Source organism: Camellia sinensis, chromosome 10 (genome assembly GCF_055761805.1).
Source record: "Camellia sinensis isolate YWXY chromosome 10, ASM5576180v1, whole genome shotgun sequence".
In the NCBI taxonomy this organism is placed as follows: Eukaryota; Viridiplantae; Streptophyta; class Magnoliopsida; order Ericales; family Theaceae; genus Camellia; species Camellia sinensis.
In genome coordinates this window covers 75,630,361-75,651,141 of record NC_138970.1, presented here as the reverse complement: position 1 = coordinate 75,651,141, position 20,781 = coordinate 75,630,361, and the positions used below count along the sequence as shown (strand labels likewise).

General features: G+C 36.4%; 1 non-coding gene across 1 annotated transcript; it reads right to left on the bottom strand.

Annotated features, from left to right (window-relative positions):
* Positions 1–722: 722 nt before the first annotated feature.
* Positions 723–839, bottom strand: LOC114311261 (U5 spliceosomal RNA). The gene has a single exon (XR_003646418.2). It is a non-coding gene; the product is annotated as a U5 spliceosomal RNA (small nuclear RNA).
* Positions 840–20,781: the final 19,942 nt, after the last annotated feature.

Below are 20,781 nucleotides of genomic sequence, written 5' to 3'. Positions count from 1 at the left end.
TGGGCTCCGGCCTGTGCCTGAACAAACCGCAGGCCATTTTTACAATCCTATCTGATGGAGACTTGTTTTGATCATACATGATTACTGGAATGTCCAATAAAACTAGGGAAATTATATTTCAATATATTTTCAAAAAAATAATTACAAAGAGATTGAAAATTTTATATTTTTAATTATTAAAATTGATAAAATTTATCATTAATTTGTAATTATTTTTTTGCAATTACACTCGTCTATAATTTTTCCATAAAACTATCACAAGTCAAAAAAGCAATTTCAAAGAGGTTGAAAATTTTATATTTTTAATTATTAAAATTGATAAAATTTATCATTAATTTGTAATTATTTTTTTACAATTCGCTCGTCTATAATTTTTCCATAAAACTATCAGAATTCAAAAAATAATTACAAAGAGATTGAAAATTTTATATTTTTAATTATTAAATTGATAAAACTTATCATTAATTATTTTTTTTACAATTACGCTCGTCTATAATTTTTCCATAAAACTATCACAAGTACTTCCAAATTTAGAAAAAAAAAATGTTCTTTAAAAAAATATGAAACATCAAATTTTTTTTAACACAGTTGGGAATTAAATAATTTTGAAAGAATCTAACAAAAGAAAAAATATAATGAGGGACCACCCTATCTTAACTAAATACACAAATTCTTAGCAAACTCAAAACACAAAAACATTCTTTTATAAATTAATAGAGGTCAATCCCAATTGAGAAGAACCTCTCCAAAAATAGGCGTATGCCACTATTTGCAGCAAGCACATGGTATTCTTTAGTAAAAGGCGAAAGAATAACTCGTTTTGTGCTTACAATATCATAGGCGTATGCCACATTGGTTGTGTACTCTTTTGCATTGCTCAAACAATATCCTATACAACGCTAGATGGAAAGGGTTCTTTCTTCACAACCAATGTGGGAATCTTCATAACCATTTGCACTTACATTCTTATTTGTTGTTCAAATGATCAAATCTCAATCTTTAACCCCAAAATGCTTTAGTTTATGGATAGAATAGTTAAATAGTAGTGGGATTTTCTTGTGTTTGATGATCAATGATCATACATGCAGTTCTGGGAAATAAGATGTATAGCTTTAGGGAAAACCATCCACTACACTTCTAATCCAATACTACAATTATGTGTTTAGTTTACTAGAATTAAAGTAGAATACAATAGAATGATCATTTTTTAATGTTCCTACGAAATTATCATTCTCATATGTACAGTAATCAAATCATCCCAACTTAAGCGAAAAGCCTCCATCCACAAGCATTCAAGAGATATATCAATTAAGCACTTAGCCTCATGGTAAACATGTTTGACATGGCAATAGTCGCACGTATGCAATATGCTAAAGCAAAACCGCTCAACTAGTACTCCAAGGCAAGCTAAAGAAAACAAAAATAAGTAGAAAAATGCACGATCCTAAGCAAGGTAACATGACTAATGCAACGCATACAAAATGAAATTAATAGGCTCGACTGCTAGTAGGGCACGTGAATTAATTTGATAGCATGCGGTTTAAGCACATACTCAAGTAAGGAATTTTGAATTTGACATTGATGAGAATGATGAGCCGAACCCCTTATGCGTGCAAAACGAATGGATGCAAATCATTGAAAATGCTAAAAAAAAAACATGGTGCTATATGCAATCCAACCCCTCATGCGTGCAAAACGAATGGATGCAAGTCATTGAAAATGCTAAAAAAAAGATGGTGCTATATGCAAACCATCATAAGCGGGTAAATAAAAGGGAGAAAGAAATGGAGGTTGGAAGACATACACACGTTATTACATATTTTGCCCTTTTGCAAGAGGGTCTGAATGTCCAAGTGTCCGAACTAATTACTTACTACAAATTCGAATGAATAATAAATAACTGTCTAATTTGTTACAACAATAGTACAACAAAAATTTGTAAAGAATGCACAAGGATTGCATGTATGCCGATGAAAACAGTTTTCAGAAACTACTTTGTCTGCCCTTTGGGAATCTGCTCTGTTTCACCCTTAGACACTGCTCTCCATTTCCATCAAAAGTGCCCTGTTTGCCATACATTGGAGCTCGGCTGGCCCCCAATGAGACCTGACCGGGCCCAAACAGATTCGGCCATGCCTTATTTTATTGCAAAAAAAAAAAAATGTTTTTGTGCTCTGAGGTGAAAACAGTGCAGATAGAGCACTTCTAAGCCATGTTTACTCCTTCTGCTCTACTCTATCATGGTAAAACTCAAGGGAAAAACGGATTCGGCTTCGAAACCATCAATGGTCACAAGTTAATTGCGTGATGGTCTTGGACACGATAGGACAAAAAATTAATTAATGTAATGAAAGGCACACTACCTCTTCCTCGCATCAAGAAATTAATTCAAGAAGGGAGGTAGACACTCCACGAGAATTATCAAATATCACAAATTAGTATGTGATGACTGTAGAAGCGATGGATTCGGCATAACGTTCGACCGAATTCAACTAATTTTATTAATTTTCTTTATGTCGGTTTGATCAATTTTAAGCCGATTTTATTAGCCCTTTTCAACTTACCATTCCATTTCTTTATATTTTATTCCATTTTGTCGAAAGGTGATATTTAAGGCCACTAAGTCCAGAAGCAATGTAAATGAGCAAGTATCGACTTAACCCGAGAAATGAGCCTTTCAAACCTTTTCTTCGGGAAAAATTACAAAAGAGCAGTCAAACTCATTTACGAGCAATAAGGGATTCGGAGTCAAACCCAAAATGAAAGATAATGACTCGTCAAACTCAAAAGAACAATAATGACATAGCCAAACCCAGAATGAGCGTAAAGGACTCTAAACCCAAACTCGATAACAAGCTATAATGAAACCTTCTTTTGTGATTTCTAAGGGCCTAACTAGAAAGTTAGTTCCTTAGAAATAATACACCAGTGATAAAGAGAAGTGGCAAAAAAGAGGTTGTGTTTAGTATAAGAGAAATGTAATACCTTGGTAATGAACCTTCGAAGAGATTAAACCATTAAGCATGGAGGGTCTCTTTCTTATGATTGAAGAACAACTTTTTATTAAACACAACTCTTTGATAAAAAAAAAACAAAAAACAGAGGGAGGTTGCAGAGATGATTATGCAAAGTTGAGTATTACCAAAGTGGGACTCTTTACATGAAAACTAGGTAATGAAAGCTATCAACTCAAATGACTCGATGTCAAAGGCCTAAACAATCGAAGACATAAGGACTTACAACACAACAAGTATAATATTTAAAGGATAAACTATTTAAATTAATTAAATAGGCCTAAAACAGCCCCTAAAATGTAAAAAAAGTACGCAAAACCATGTTTAAGAGATCACAAAAGATAGCCAAATACAAGGAGATACAAAGCTAGTACGCAAAACTAAGGAGGGGTGGCTAACCCCTCCACATTTAGGACTTCTAACCCATATTTTTCAGCCTTTGAAAACTCTGAAAATAAGTATGTGAACCAAGGAAACAAGTGGAAAACAAAGGGTATGAGCTATGGGATAAGGTTCAAGAAAGGGTAATAAGCCTCTCCACCTTGGGTAGCTCTTTAACCCTAAGTTTCAGCACTTGGAATTGATCCAAAACAGTATGAAAACATAAGAAAAAGATAGAAAAAGATTGAAATGAAAGAAAGGAAGAAGGTGGCAAGCTTATACCTCTTGATGAGAGAAAGCTTTTGTTGTAAACCAAACTTGATCCTAAGGCACTCTTAAGTTTGAATTATGGTTCCCAAGTCTTAACCAAGGCTCCAAGTCTAAGCTCTAATAGTGTATATAGTGTATGGTTATAGTTCAAAGATGATATGATAGCACAAAGATGACTTGTAAAGGAAGAAGGAGCTCTTAAAGTTGTTTTAAGCTCTTTGAAATTTTTCTAACCATCAAAATAGAGGCTTGAGGCTGTATTTATAGAATTTGAGGTAAATAGGTCAAAAGTATCTTCAAAAATAGACAGTTGGAGAATTCCCGCTCAGAACAATGTTTATTGCCCAAAAGGCACAGTCAGGCCCCAATGCGGCTCCCATGTTCCTCAATTTCAAGTTCAATGTAGGTTGGCACAGTGCTCAAAAATGAATTTTTGAGGTAAAAATAGTGTGGGTATGGAAGGTTGAGATTGTTTAGAGCTCGAATTTGGATTTCTTCGTTGAGAATTTAAACCATTTACACAATGTAACTTTCATCATTGAGTGCTCAGAATAAAGTGCCCAAGTCTTGTGAGCAGTCAAAAATGGGATGTCTATAATCACCGACACCTGAAAACGGTTTTCCCCAAATAGGGTGAGCCAAACCCAGTAAAAAGAATCTAACATAATATATGAATATTAACAAGGATATAAGTATGATATGTACATCCAATGCCCTTGACAAAATCATTTATAACTCTTTTACAAAACCATGCCATGCCAAGCTTTATATCTCAATTCATTTTATCTCAATTTATAAGCCATTCACCATTTCATTCAGACAACCAAACTGAGGGTACAACTCAGTGGGTTTCTAACCAACATATCCATTATACAAATACTTCCATTTTGCTATTTTACAGATATTTCGTCCGCGAGAATCGACACCCATGTAAACGTGCGATTTTCGGGACTTTCATCCTGGACACACAGGCCAATTTAATTCAATGGAGTCCATCCATTTCTTATCCCAAACATGGAGTACATCCCCTTTTTTCTCCCAAACATCATAAATTTACAATGTATCAAAGACATAGTCATATTCAATGACAACAAATAAGAGATTAGTTTCAATTCACCTAATCCTCATGCAATTTCTACAATAATCATAGCTATCCTCCATCGATAGCCCAAAACAGATATTTCTAAACAGATATACAATCTTTAAGATAGATAAATTATCAAAATTTCTATAAGTGAGAGGTAACACATATCCAACTCCTCCATTTATATAAACATTCATCTAATTTCATATTCCCAATACCAATTTTATTTATTTATACAAAATAACTATTTAAGACATTTTAGGGAAAAACTTCATTTTCTTTCAAAACCCATCCCGGGTGTCCAAATCAACAAAATTATCACAACACAACCTCAGATCTACTCCCATAACCATCTTTTACAAATACATTTGAAAACCCCTCTTTGGATTTTAAACCAAAACTGTAGGTTTGTTCAAAATCATACAAAATTTCAATATTCATTACAAATCAACAGATAACTAAGTTAAAACTCATAGAAGAGTGTATAAACTCCCTACCTCGAAGCTAGAGATCAAGGAAACAATGGAGGAATTCAAAGACACCGAAACCAAGTTCTATTCAGATCAAAACATAGCTCTTGAAGTGCTTTACCTTTTTAACAAAGCCACATGGGTTAAGAAACCACCAAATCTAGGTAAAAATGTAGAGAGAGAAAGTGAGTTTTAGAGAGAGGCTCCAGATCTAGGGTTTTGAGAGAAAAAGATGTGAAAAAGTGATGTAGAAAGGTACTGCTACAAACTGATATACGTATAGTCCTCTCGAGCCCAAAAAGTGGCGCTCGAGCGTCAGACACAATATGTTATTCTGTTCGAGTGCAAGAAGTGATGCTCGAGCACAGAATGCACACTCCCAGTAGTTTTGCAGACAACAAACTAACGCTCAAGTGTAAGAAAGGCAACTCGAACTGAGACCGCTTGAGCGCAACAAACACTGTTCGAGCGTAGAATGCACTCCCTTAGTAGTTTTGCAGACCTGCAAAAGTATTGAGAGTTCACAAAATCCACTCGAGCGCAAAAAGTGCTGCTTGAGCAGAGGAGTAAAATTCTAGGCAACAAAATTTTGAAAACTAAGCAACCAACCAGTTTCAAATGCAACCATTACAATCCAATGGCCAAACTCGAGGAAGTATGGGGGGAAAAAGACATAAACAACACTACTTAACCCCAAAACCCGAGTCTAAGATACAAAAGGGTCGAGTTAAAACCAGAATCTCTATAGTATGTGTGTATGTATGTATATATATATATATAAAGATAAGATAACAGTGGTATAGTGGTAGAGATGAGGTTAGCTTTGGTGTACGTCAATTTTGTTCACAATATCTGCCTCTTGTTCTTCATGAACTTGAGCTTCAGCTTGTTTGTAAGTATGGCTCGGCTATACCGAATTTTTTTAAATCTATTTATTTTGAGAAACTATAATCATCAACATACATGATGGGCCTTGTCAGGAACACAGCCGCTTCGAGGTTGAAACTGGCGATTATATTGAATCGGGATTCTTTATCACTAATCTTACTGAAACATCTCGAATCTATGAATGATATGAGATGTTGATGATTCAGATTTGATTTGGTTATTGTGTGTGCTGTTGATTTTTGATTTTCGATTTTGGATCTTTCTATATCATTTGTTCTTTGTACAGATAGATGATTTTGGAATAATGTTTCATTTTGGAAAGAGATTTAAACAAATAAGGGATAAAAATTGAACAGATAATAAAATTAGACGACCTCTCTCTCTATTTATGTATGTATGAGAATTTGAACAGATAAGTAAAAAATTGAACAAATAATAAAATTTGGATATACATTTGAACAGATAAGAAATTTCAACAAGTAGATACAAATTTGACAGATAATTAAAAAAAAATTGAATAGATAAAAAGATATTTGAACATATAGTCAAAAAAAAATTAAACGGATAAAATATTTGAACAAATCTTTAAAAAAAAAATTAAACAAATAGATTATGGGGTGAAATTAAAAATAAAATGTCCTCAAAAATAATAAATGAACTTCTCATCAAACTATTTCACAAATGGTAAATTTTGCACAATATATATATATATATATATATATGTGTGTGTGTGTGTGTGTGTGTATGTGTATGTGTGTGTCTATATGTATCTAATGGACCTAATACCTTACACCTTCCAACACCCACTAAATTGTGTGAATTATGAATCTCACTATTCAATGTAACTTCCTAATTAATAACAATTCCATAATCGCTATATACATATAGTGGCAACGTGATAATATATTATTAGATTGTTTTAGTGATGATGAAGTATTACCATTGTATTTAATTTTTTTGAAATAATTACCAACAATTTATATTGATTGGACTCTTTTTTTTTTTTTTTTTTTTTTTGATCGGCAAAAGAAGACTTTTTTGATGAAGCACATGCAAGGTATGAGAAATTACGTCAATAAAGAGGAGCTTGGAGCTATATTAAGCTCAAACCTCCTAGTTGGTGAGAGACCAACAAAAAACAAAGCTAAGGCAAAGAAACAAGAGCACAAAGCTCAGAAACAGCAAGAACAATAGCAAGACAACCAAAAACCAAACCAAAAACTTTAAAACCAGTAACCCTTCAGAACTACCTTGCAGTACACTGCCTTGAACACCATTGAAATTGACCAATCATAGCAAAATAGCACGCAAACCTCCAAACAATAACCCTGCTTCCAGGCACCAAGTGCTGCCTTGAACTCCATTCAAATTAGACCTATAACCCGGAAAATGCAGCCAATGATAATCAATCCAATCTACAAAATCCAGCAAAAACCAGCACAAACCAGCCCAAAGGATGCAGCCTCAGAGCACGTTAGCAGCACATTGAAGTAGCCAATAAACCTCAACTGATAACTCAAAAACCAGAAGAGGTAGATCAGTAACAGAGAAACCAGAAGAAATAGAGAACTCAGAAAAACAAGAGACTTCCAAACCGGTGGACTAAACAAGAGCATATGATTCCATCTCAGCTTGGCAAAAGACATACATAATATTTGCTGATGCATCTAACACCCCAATCCTTTGAAGGAAGGTTGAAGTCTTAACTTTGCCTCTCCAAGCCAACCAGCAAAAGAACTGCACTTTTGGTGGAGCTAAACAAACCCACACCCCTTTAGGTACAACCTGGCCAGGCCCTTTTGCTGCATCCCACCATCTTCTCACAAAAGAGATTGAAAACTACCCTGAACTGTTTGCTAGCCAGGAGCAAGAATCAACAAAATCAAAACTAACCATTGGAGATGTCTCTAGCAAACCCATCAGTCTCTGCAACTCCTATGCTTCCCAACCTAATAGCTATCTTCTAAAGCTAAGCTACCACACCCCTAAGTTACTTTTCTTGGCACTGATTTACTGAAGGGTCTCCCCTTTCTCAGTGGATAAAATGTATAGTTTGGGGAATTGAACCTGTAAACCTCTGTTGTTGAGCCATGTATCATGCCAAAACATGATCCTCCCCCTATTTCTAACCTTAATTCTAAAATGGTCACCATAGAACTCACCCAAGTGTTGGTTTACTGAGAGGAGCTGCACAATATCCAGCCATACTGTGGATACCCCACCTAAAAGACTCATAGCTGGAGCGTAACCTCCACCAGTCCTACTAGACCTTGAGCAAACCACAGCTTTCCACAGAGTTGTATCTTCATTACCATACCTCCACCACCACTTTAATAACAAGCATTCATTCACCTCACCTAAATCTCTCACACCCAAACCTCCTTGACTTTTGCTCTTAGTGACCTCCTTCCATTTGACCAAGTGCACTTTCCTTTTATTATCATTCCCTCCCTACATAAAAGATGACTGCAACTTGACTAAGGATTTAACGACACCCTTAGGCATTCTAAAAGAGAAAGGAAATAGGTTGGCAAGTTAGCAAGGACTGATTTGATCAAAGTCAACCTCCCAGCATAAGATAGTAATTTCCTCTTCCAAGAAGACAGTTTTTTCTTCACCTTCTCCACTACTGGGTTCCATGTGCTCTGCTTCCTAGGATTGGCCCCTAAAGGTAGACCTAAGAAAGAAATGGCAATTTCTTAGTCATGCAATTCAAAATCTTTGCAAAATCCTTAGATTGATCATCTTGGAAGCCCATTCCACAAACTACACTTTTATGATAATTGATTCTTAACCCAGACATCCCCTCAAAACACCTCAACACCCTTTTTATGCTCAGAATATCCTCATTATCACCTTCGTAGAATATAATAGTGTCATCTACAAATTGAAGATGTGAGACACTCACATCATTGGAACCAACAGTAGCACCCCTAAACAGTCCCTGCACTTTAGCCCTAGCTAGTAACAGGTTGAGACCTTCTGCTGTAATAATGAACAAGAATGAAAATAGAGGATCCCCTTGCCTTAACCCCTTTTGTGGCTGGAACTCCTCTGTGGATGCACCATTAACCAAAACTGACACCAAGGTTGTAGAAATACAAACCTTCATCCACCTAATCCTTTTGTCACCAAATCCAAAATTTCTCATCATTGCCAACAAGAATTCCCAATTTATTGAATCGTAGGCTTTCTCAAAGTCCAATTTTAGGATAATGCCTTGCTTTTTAGATTTTTTCCACCCATCTACAACTTCATTTGCTATTAGCACCCCATCTAAGATATACTCGCCAGTCACAAAAGCTGACTGCACTTCACTTATCACAGAGGGAAGAACCTTCTTTAGTCTTCTAGATAGCACCTTCGCCAAAATCTTGTAGATTGAGGTGACCAAGCTGATGGGTCTATAGTCCCCCAAGCCTATGGGATTGTCCTTCTTGGGAATAAGCACAATGAAAGAACTGTTGACATCCCTTGACAACTTACCATTTGTGTGAAACTCATGCAACATTTGAGTTATATCTCTTTTCATTATTTTCCAACATTTTTGAATGCAAGCTAGGTTTAAACCATCTGGACCAGGGGGCTCTTGTTCCCATCACAGTCTTGAATAGCTGCCCAAATCTCTTCTTCAATGAACAATGCTTCTAAACTCACTGCTGCCTTAGAACTAATTGTAGCAAAAGGGCCTGAAATCTGTGGCCTAAAGATCCAATTTTATGAGAAATGCTTTTGAAGTGGCTAACCACTGCTTGTTTCACCTGAGCTAGTTCCTCATAGCTCACTCCCTCCACTAGAATAGTATCTATCAGATTCATTCTCTGCCTATTACTTACCATGATATAAAAGAACCTAGTGTTTTTGTCTCCATTTTTAGCCCACAGCATTCTAGATTTTTGGTGCCATAGCCTCTCCTTGTTGCTGCTAAGCTTCCATGCCTGACATCTGACCTCTCTTCTTCTTGTTATTTCCAGCTTATCCTGGGGCCTAGACTCTGCCTTCAAATCCTATTTGTGTAACTCTTGTTCTGCTGACTTCAAATTAGTATCTATATTGCCAAACAGCTCCCCATTCCGCATCCTTAAATGATTCCTTAGAAAGTATAACTTCCTCATTAGTCTATACCCTGCTCACCCTGTCACCTGTGTGACCTCCTGGATCTGTTTGATTTCAACCAAGAAGGTAGGATGTGTTGTCCAGGCATTAATGAACTTAAATGATTTAGGTCCCCAATCCCTATCATCTTCCTTCAGCAAAATTGGACAATGATCTGAAATTGTTCTAGGTAAGCCCCATTGTTTAAATGAAACCTTTTCCAACCATAGGGAGTCTAACAGAAATTGATCTATCCTACTCTACATATCCCCTTCCAATGCATTACACCAAGTGAACTATCTGCCTAACATAGGCAGATCAGTCAGCTCCAACTAATCTACAAGCTCACTGAAGTCCTTCATCCCCTTCTCTCTTCTTGAACACCCTTTCCTCTCACATAATAATCTGATCTCATTAAAATCACCACCCACACACCATGGGTTTGGATAATGGGGGTGTAAGCTCACAAGAGAATCCCATAATTTTTTCTTTTTCAACACCTCATTTGGAGCATATATATTAACAATCACACAGTTAAAAGATTAAGATGAGGTACCTGAGAGTATAATAAAATGGTTGCTGTTGTAGCAGTCTTTTAGTTCAAAGACTTGTGGCCTCCAAAGGCACAGCAACCCACCTGCACTTCCTTCTAAGTCCACCATCATGTAACCCATCTCTTCATAAGGCCACATAGATCTCACAAAATGTTTCTCCATTGAATTTCTTTTTGTTTCTTGTAAGAGTAAAACATTAACATTTCTGACCTTTACCAAGTTCTTTATTTTGCCCCTATTTTGTGGCCTTCTCAGCCCTTTGACATTCTATGGCAAAATCTGCATAATAAACTTACAGTTTTCTCCTTAATCCCCTAATGGCAATCAGTTAAGTTCTGATTGCCCCTTTTTCACCTGCAATTCTTTGTGAATCATTTTCTTCTTGTTCCACTATCTTGCTGGCTATCTTATCTTCTTGACCTTGGCATTGCAAACCCAACAGTTTTCCAATCTTCACTGTTGTTTGTGCTTCCTCAAGTATATTTTTCCTCCTTTGTATTGCATGACTTTGGGATGTAGACAATGAGGTAGCAGCTGCTGCTGCTACTGCTGATGCTTTGAACAGGGCTCCTTTTTGAAAGCCAAGTCTTCTAACCATGCTTTTTTTTGGTTGTTGTAGCCTTTGACAGAATTGATGTCTCTCTTTATCCCCATACCCTTTTGCCATGAATTGCAGACTTTTTTTACCAGCTGCTACCTTACCCTTTATGCCTTTTCCCGCCCTCTTGACCACACTCGATTGGGATATGTGGGAGAAATGGGCCACAAATGATCTAAGATGGGACTGGGCCACACAATCACTCAAATCCGATCCTACCCCTAATTTCAATGTAATGACCCCAAAATCCATATTAGAGATTACCTTTATGGCCTTATGGGTTAATGCATTTTAATTTAATGATATCTATTCAAATTGAGGAATTATCTGTTGAGCCACAGCTTTAAAATTGAAATTACTTCACGGGTTCAGAAAACACAATTGAGTACTTGGGTGTGTTAATGGAAATTTTTAAAAATATTTGGGAAAATTAATTGGAAATCTAATTTGTCTGATTCGTTAATGCACGTTTGGGTAGTTAACTTGGCATTGCAAATTGAAGGCCTTAGAGGCTTCAGAAACTAGAACAGGGGACATATTTATGATCAATACAATTTTTAGAGTCATCTGAGAAGTTCAATTGGAATTTGATTTAATGCGATTTGTAAGGCCGCGTTTGGCTCTCCCTATTGTGTTAAACTTATATGTGTGCATATTTAATGTATATGTATATGAGAGGCATGAATTGAACACATCTCTTGGAACCTAAAAATATCTAAAGGAGGGAGAGGGGAAACCGTGAAAAGGAGAGAGAGAAGAGAGACAAGCTCCTCAATATCCATGGTGGTTTTGCAGATGCTTGAAGAGAATTGAAGAAAGAAAAAGAAGATCACCCATGGGAAACTTGGGGGAAATTGAAGAAAGCTAAGAGAAAGACAAAGATTGAACTAAGGTATGATCAGATATCTTGAATCCTTATGTTTAAAGCATCAGTTACATGAAATCAAGGATTGATATGGAAGATGTGAACTTTGAACCCCAATTATGGCTATATTATGTTCTTGTGTTCTTGTGCTTGGGAATTGAGTAATATTTTGAGGTTATGATGTTTGATGGAGATTAATAATGTGAAATTTATCATGTATTAAAGGGTTTTGTGCTTTGATTTACATGAAATTGAGGTTTGATTTTGAAAATGAGAAGTTTCAATTTTACAGCCATTTTCGGACTGCAAACTGCCCAGGGCCGCACGTGCGGCTCTGTTTCCTGCACATGCGGAAGACAACTTTTTCAGCCAACTTTGAATAAGCATATCTTCTACCTCTGGACTCCGTTTTGAGTGATTCTTGTGCCTAAAATCAAGCCCCGGAAGTCTAGTTTCTAATGGTGTGGTCTCACTCCCAAATTCTTAATACAGAAATAGTTATACCCAAATTAGTGACGACTGTTCACTTTCTGTCAACCAGTTTTGTACCATTTCTTCACCTAAACCATTTCCCATCAATTTCTCCTGTTTTCTAAGACATGGATTATAACTTATTAAGGAATAATGAGCTTGGTACCACCATGGCTAATTGATTGAATGATGAAAGAGAGTAAGTAAAGGATCGAGTATAATCTCATATTATGTGTTGTGCACTGTACTCGTAGGTCGAGACGAGGACATCGTCCCATTACTACCGGGAGCCGATCACTGTGAGTAATAGTAGTGTAACAATATGTTTCACTTACTTCCTGTGATTATGATTTATGTATTGTTATTTTTGAATGATCTATTTCATGGATGTTGTGATTTGATTCAATTAAACGATATGCATGAATAATGGCATTGATATGGACCTAAGGTCGTTCTATCCCTAGTAATAGACGTGGGCCCGAGGCCGTTATGATGTGAATTGTTCTGTCCCTATTAATGCAATGATACATTTGCCTTCGGTTAATAGTTATTATTAATGTTCTGTTATCCGCAAGACAACTATGTCGACTTGTAATAAACCATGGGAAAATCTTTATGCACTGTTGAGTAATAGTGCTATAGCAGTACGTTTTGCTTACTATTAAGAGTTAATACTGACGTTCTGTTATCTGCAAGTTAACTATCTGAATTCATGATGAACAAATAGAACATATGTGCATTATGGAACAATGATATCATTCTGTATCTGGAATCATTATATTTTGTTAATAATGGGCCCGAGGCCAATCTGCTGATATCTGGGCCTGAGGCCGCTCTGCATAATATGTTGGGCCTAAGGCCGTTCTGTATTATCTATGGGCCTAAAGCCAATCTGTATCACATCTGGGCTTAAAGTCGTTCTGTATTATATCTGGGCTTATAGTCGATCTGTATTATACCTGGGTTTATAGCCGATCTATATTATATCTGGGCTTACAGCCGTTTTGTATTGTATCTGGGCTTATAGCCGATCTGTATTATATCTGGGCTTATAGCCGATCTGTATTATATCCGGGCTTACAACCGTTCTGTATTGTATCTGGGCTTATAGCCGATCTGTATTATATCTAGGCTTATAGCCGATCTGTATTATATCCGAGCTTACAGCCGTTCTGTATTATCTTTGGGCCTATAGCCGTCATGTATCATATTTGGGCTTACAGGCGCTTTGTATTATATATGGACCTGAGGTCGTTCTGTGTTACATGTGGGTCTGAGGCCGTTTTAAAATATGATTATGTATAAGATCTGTGTACAGTTTGATATGCATATTTACATTCTCTAAGTCTATGCTCAATTAATTAACCTCCTTACATTGCTATTATTCATTGAGCCTTGCTCACTCCATTTTTATGAATATTTCTGTAGGTGAGCCGGCGGAGATTGACACTAGAGTTGTCCTAAGGTTCGCCTGTCTGCCAAGTCACCGATGTATGTCTCCATATGAAGGCCTTAATTTGTGTTGGGAGTCATATAAATTATTAAGTCTTATGTAAGAGTGTGTGAGATCTATATGAATTCTGTGATTATATATATAACTCTGGGAATGTATTTAAATTCTTAAATCCAATTAAACCATCATGTATGCACAAGCTCAATGGTGTTGTCTTTTATTGATATTGTTTCCGCCTAAGGCCCCGTATATGGTTAAATATTATTTTAAAATTCTGTTTTGAGGCCTATGTATAGGCCGGTCATGGACCAAACTTTTAGGGACGGGTTTGGGTCATGACATTCAATCTGCTGGGCTCAGGCCCAACCTGCAGGCCTTCAAGTAATACTTCTAAATTTATATTGGGTGTTACCCTCTCTGGCTCACTCACAGCACCTACAAGTTCTGTACTGCCAAAAGCTCCATCAAATTTTTTAATTTTACTCATCATTACCTATTGTGAGTTGACTTCCTGATGCATACCCTCCTCCTTGGACCCTGCACCTACATCACCATTTCGTATGCTAACCTCTATGACAGCTTCGGCTGGTGCATACTTACCATCATATCCCCAACATAACTCATCTGATCCATCTTCCACTGTTTCCAATACACTACTATCCTCATCATATCAATCTACCATCTTCTTCTCCCTTGCTGCAATAACTCTGTAATCACTCTTTGTATTACCACCATTGCTAGACACCTCATCCACCTTCACATTCTCATTTCCTCTGGAGTTCAAATGTTGCATCTCTTTACCTGTACTTTCACTGAAGCTAGGAAATAAACAAATTGGAAGTTCTTCACAGACCCTTACCGGTATATATTTACCTTTGAATTCCAAAAAAATTACCAAATTAATCAACTCCATGCACCTTGTAATTACTCGAACTTTTCCTTGTTGAAAAGTTTGTGGGTTGTTAATGTTCTCTTTAAATTGAACTATTGACCCCCAATGACTACCAATGCTTCTAAAAGTTGTAACACTCCAAAGATTGATTACATCTCTCTTGCTCTACATATTGGCTCTTCACCCATTCTTTAACTGAATCACACCACTTCTTACCCCACCTACCTAGTTGTTCCTTGCATTCCTGCATATGTTGGACAAAATTAAAGGCTAGGGATACTATTCTTCCTCTACTATCCCTGGTAACCACATCCCTCATTCCCCTGTTACATAGTTCTACCTTGAAATCTTTAAGAGCTAAAAAGCTGCTCAACTTCACTACTAAGCTTTCATTAAGCCAGCCATTTCCTTCCTCATAAGCTCTTATCACCACTTTATATCTCTCACTTGCTCATCCTCTTAATAATGCTTTTACAAATGATTGCTTAGCTCCAGTACCCTACTACTGCTGCCTTTGAGGTCGTTGGTGCATCATTCTGCCACTATCCCCTCTGCTTAGCACCTTTTTCTCCAGGTGACCCAATGCATGAGGTTTTTGAAACTCTGCTCTTTTAACCTTCACCGCCTTGTTATCGCACCACAAACCATCAGCCTTTTGAATTGCCATCTATGCCGCCACCTCGCAATCATATCTGACAAATCCAAATATGGAACCTGATACTCTTCTGCTCTTCCCTGGTATGAACGCATCCTTGATAATGCCAAACTTTCTGAAAAGACTGAATAATCCCTTGGAATCCATGGACTCTAGGATGTTATCCACAAATATGGTGACCACCACTACCTCCTTGCGATATCCATACTGATTTCCCGCTTTCCTCCTTCTGATCACTGGGTTCCAACCTCCACTCACCATTTCAAATCTCCTTATCTTTTCTTTTTTTCGTGGTAGGGATCTTTACCTTCAGATGATTATCTTAGTTATATTGATTAGACTTACCTATCCGTAAATCTTAAGTGGTTTATATATATATATATATATATAAACCTTGTATGTAACATTGTTTTGATAATAAGAAAATTTTAAGACTTTTTAGATATGTTTTGTGTTTGTAAAATGATTATTTGACATTTATAATGATCTTAAGAAATTTATTAAAGTAGCAAATGATTCGGACATTTAGACTTTTGTTTGTGAATTTTGATTAATTTGTATTAGTTTGCATTGAAATATAATATGGAAAGTGTAACTAGTTGAATTGTACTTGTTAATTGAGTCAGGTGGCCTCCTAGCTGTCATCCATCCGAATTTAAGTGGATTGAAAAAAAATCAATCCACATTCGTCTGCTTAGTTGGTGGATGCGGATGGATTTAGCGGTTTAGGCTTTACTATTTTATAGTTTTTGATCTATTAATTTTTTACTATTTTGAGCCTTGTTTGAATCCAAAATTTTATATTTTTTATTTTTTATAATTAAAATGAAACTCAAACTTTCATATTTCATGCATAGCTAATGTTATTACTAAATAAAATGTCCTTTTTTATTTTTTTTTTATTTTTACACATATAAAGCACAAAAATATAATATCATTTTCAAAAATATAATATCATCTATCTGTTGTATATGGTTTCACAAAAATTGGAATCAAAATCAATTCATTTAAATCATGGAATCAATCCGAACCAAACCATTTCAACACGGTTCAGCTCAATTTGGAATCACAATTTCACATAATTTGTTCACAAGAAAAATCATATAATATTTTTAAAACTATTCAACCTATCATAAATTTGAAAATAATAATAACATGCCCACTACACAAAAACATAACATTAAGAAAATATTGTTAAACATTAATCTATGGTTTTTGTTAAGGATGTAAGAGAAATCGATAAAACTGAGTTGACTGATTGAAATAGACCGAAATTTTAGTTTTTGGTTTGTTTTTCATAATATACGGTCTGTTTTGATTTTAAATTTGTTTATACCGTTGCAAATCGAAACAACTGAATATTATATTTAAATATTTTTATATCATAATTTCTTGAATATTATATGAGAAGTAACTAATATAATACAATTTTGTGATACAAATTAGGGAGAAAAACATTTATAGAGAAATTTTCATATATTTTCTTCATTTATTTTCAATGTAAAATTCTATAATCTATAAAACCTTTTAAAATTTCATGTAAATTTCTTTTCTCTATCAAACCAACAAAATCGATAAAATGAAACCGCAGCATACGGTCTATATCGGTTTCTCAATCATAAAAACTGAAAGGATCGGTTTGGTGCTAAATATACTCCTAACGTTGACCAAAACGAACCGTTTACACCGCTAATTTTTGTGGTGGGTAAAAATCGAACCACCATTGCTGCGGTGGCACTCCGATATGAACACGGTGGAATTTGGCCTGAAACACTCAAGAAAATATGAAGAACCCTACAGATGAACATCCAGTGGACTCTTTGATACTTAAGTTAGAACACTTGAAAGCAATGGAGTAAGAAAATATAAGAATAGGAGCAACCCAAAGTGATTGTAATTAATTGTCTACCTTTTTTCTCACTTGGTATAGTTTTATATAGCCTTCAAAGTGACTGTTAGAGTTGATTCCACTACCCTTGCCACTCCTCATGTTCAATCCACTTTTTTTGGGATTATGTTCCACTATCGCGGAATTCTAAGAGTGGTTGGCCCTTAAAGTAAGGACCAAGCTTTGACCAAGTCTACCCCTAAGGGTCATGCCTTCCAGACCTGGCCTTCTGGCCTAGACCCTGGACCTGTTCCTCTGGTCCTGGACTTGTATGTCCAAACCTGGACCTCTAGTCTTGGTTCTTTTGGTCCTTTGGTCCTGGACTTACATGTCTGGACCTAAATCTCTGGTCCTGGTCCCCTAGTCTTATAGGCTTGCTATTGTGCTCGTTAGAATGTATCCTACTCAGATTCTTCATATTTTCTACTCAAAATAAAATTCTTTATTTTTGTTTCCCAGAATTGCCCCTTAAATCTGACTTTTCCAAGCCTAGCCGTAAGGGAAAGTTGGAGTACATCCAAGTCAAAACTATCCATACTAGAGTGGAAAAATTCAACTGTTGATTAGCAGACTTTTTTATACTTAAGTAATTTTAAGTTAAAGAACACAATTGCAATCCATACTAGATTATCTAACTTGCTTGTACTTGGTTGCTAAAAATTGCACCCACAATTCAAGTTGGATAGTCTAACTTTCTTGTACTTAGGCAATTGCTAGAAATTGGACCTAAGTGAAAGAACATAGCTACAATTTAATTTGGATTGTCCAACTTTCTTGTACTTAGACAATTTCTACAAATTGGACCTAAGTGAAAGAATATAATTACAATCTACCTGAATTGTCAAACTTTCTTGTACTTAGGGAATTACTAGAAATTGCACCGAAGTGAAAGAACATAACTACAATCTAAGCTGGATTGCCCAACTTTCTTATACTTAGGGAATTGTAAGAAATTGCACCTAAGTGAAAGAACATAACTATAACCCGAGCTGGATTGTCTAACTTTCTTCCCTTTCAACCAATAGTTGTTCAGAAATTTTCTGATCTTCCACCAGCTTGATGTACTGGTCAATTTTGATTCATTGATTAGAAACTTCTCTTATTGGTTTCTTGGAAAGGGACTGCCATAATTTATCTCCTGGTGACAAGCCATGCTTAAATGTGGCGATTGCTACTTGATTTGAACAGTTCTCTTCAACTTTATAAAAGGTCTCCTAGTAAAGTTGGGAATACTGCTTGACGTTGATCTCCTTAGGAGATTTTTGGGAGGGCTAGCAAAGCATTCACATCGTTAGCACACTTGATGTTGATCATAAAGAGCTTCACATGACTATCTGGCAACTGTTGCTAACTACCAATAGACCCTTCACGAAGTTGCCAAACCATTGGCTGGCTACTTTTCCTAGGCTAGATAAGAAAACCCTGTACATAAGCGTCTCATTCCTGTTCCAAAAGGACATTGTATGGTGGTAGTGACAAAGATGGTCCAAAAGATCTAACCAACCATTGTAAAACTCAAACTTTAGGATGTTGAAATTTTTTGGAGGCTCCATCTTATTAATCATCCTATTAAAAGAAGAAGTGATCATATCAGGCCTTAGTTCTATTGACCAGACTACAATTCTTTCAGATACTCTTCGGATAGGTGTTGAACTCCACTGTTCTATTTGGATAGGTGTTGGAGCAGCAGTTTTGTTTGGACAAGTGTTGAAGCATGTTGTTTTGCTCGGATAGGCACGTGAGTAGGATGTTCTGCTCAGATAGATGCTGTAGCACATTGTTTTGCTCAGGTAGATGCTAGAGCACGCTTTTTTGTTTGGACAAGTGCATGAGCATGATGTTCTACTTGGACAAATGTTGGAGCACATTGTTCTGCTCACATAGTTACATAAGCGTGATATTCTACTTAGACAGGTGTAGGAGCACGATGTTCCTCTTAGACAGGTGCATGATCATGATATTTTACTCGAAAACTGTTCGGTCCGAACTGATTGACAATCTTGAGTTGCCTTTTAGTTCGAGGTCAGAGTTGACATTGCTTTAATTTTGGACTTGTTCAAACAATTTCTTGAGTTGCTTTTCCATTGCATTGATGATTTTGTCTCTCAAGCTAACTAATGCAACTAAATGTCGCCTTTTGCTCGGTCTTCCATGGGCTAAAACTGCAGCCGGATGTTGCCTCCTAAGTTTAACAGGCGTGTCCATTGAACTGGAGTGCGTAAAACGTCATGTTCTTCACCGGTTGGTAGGATGCCATTTTCTTTAGTCATTAATGATTGAAAAATGAATGAACTGAAACTAGTAAAGGCTAGATTAATGTTTTTTTGTTACAAATTTCGCACAGACGACGCTAAATTGTGGTGGATGAAAATTGAACTACCTTTGCTGTGGCGGCATTCTGGTGTGAACACGGTGGCACTTGGCTTAAAACACTCATCAAAATATGAAGAACCCGACTGGTGGGCAGCCAGGAGATTCTCTAATACTTAAGTCAGAAAGCCTCAAAGTAATGGAGTAAGAAAATATAGGAATAGGAGCAACCCAAAATAATTGTAATTAAAATTGTCTACCTTTTTCCTCACTTGGTACGGCTTTATATAGCCTTTCAAGTGACTATTGGAGTTGGTTCCACTTTCCCTGCCACTACTCACGTTTAGCCCACTTTTTGTGGTATTATGTTCTACTATCGTTGAATTCTAGGAGTGGTTGGCCCTTAAAATAAGGACCAAGTTCTAACCAAGTCTATCCTTGAGAGCCATGCCTTTTGGATCTGGCCTTCTGGCCTGGACCCTAGACCTGGTTCTCTGGTTTTGCACCTTTGGTTCTAGACCTGCATGTCTAGACTTGAACCTCTAGACTTGGCTCTTTGGTTCTCGACCTGCATGTCTAGACCTGGATATCTGGTTCTGGTCCCTTGGACTCTTGTGGTCCTAGACCTCTGGTCTTGGTCCCTTGGACTTTTCTAGTTCTGGATCTCTGGACTTGGTCTTGGACCTACATGCCTACACCTAGATCTCTAGTCCTGGTCGTTTGGTCTTGTAGACCTGCTATTGTGCTCATCAGAGTGTATCCTACTCGGATTCTACACATTTTTTACTCGGAATGAAACTCTTTATTTTTACCTCTCACAATTTCTATTATTATATTAATCTGAAATGTTATGAATTAGGGTTTGGTTTTATATGTAATATGGTAGAATTGTA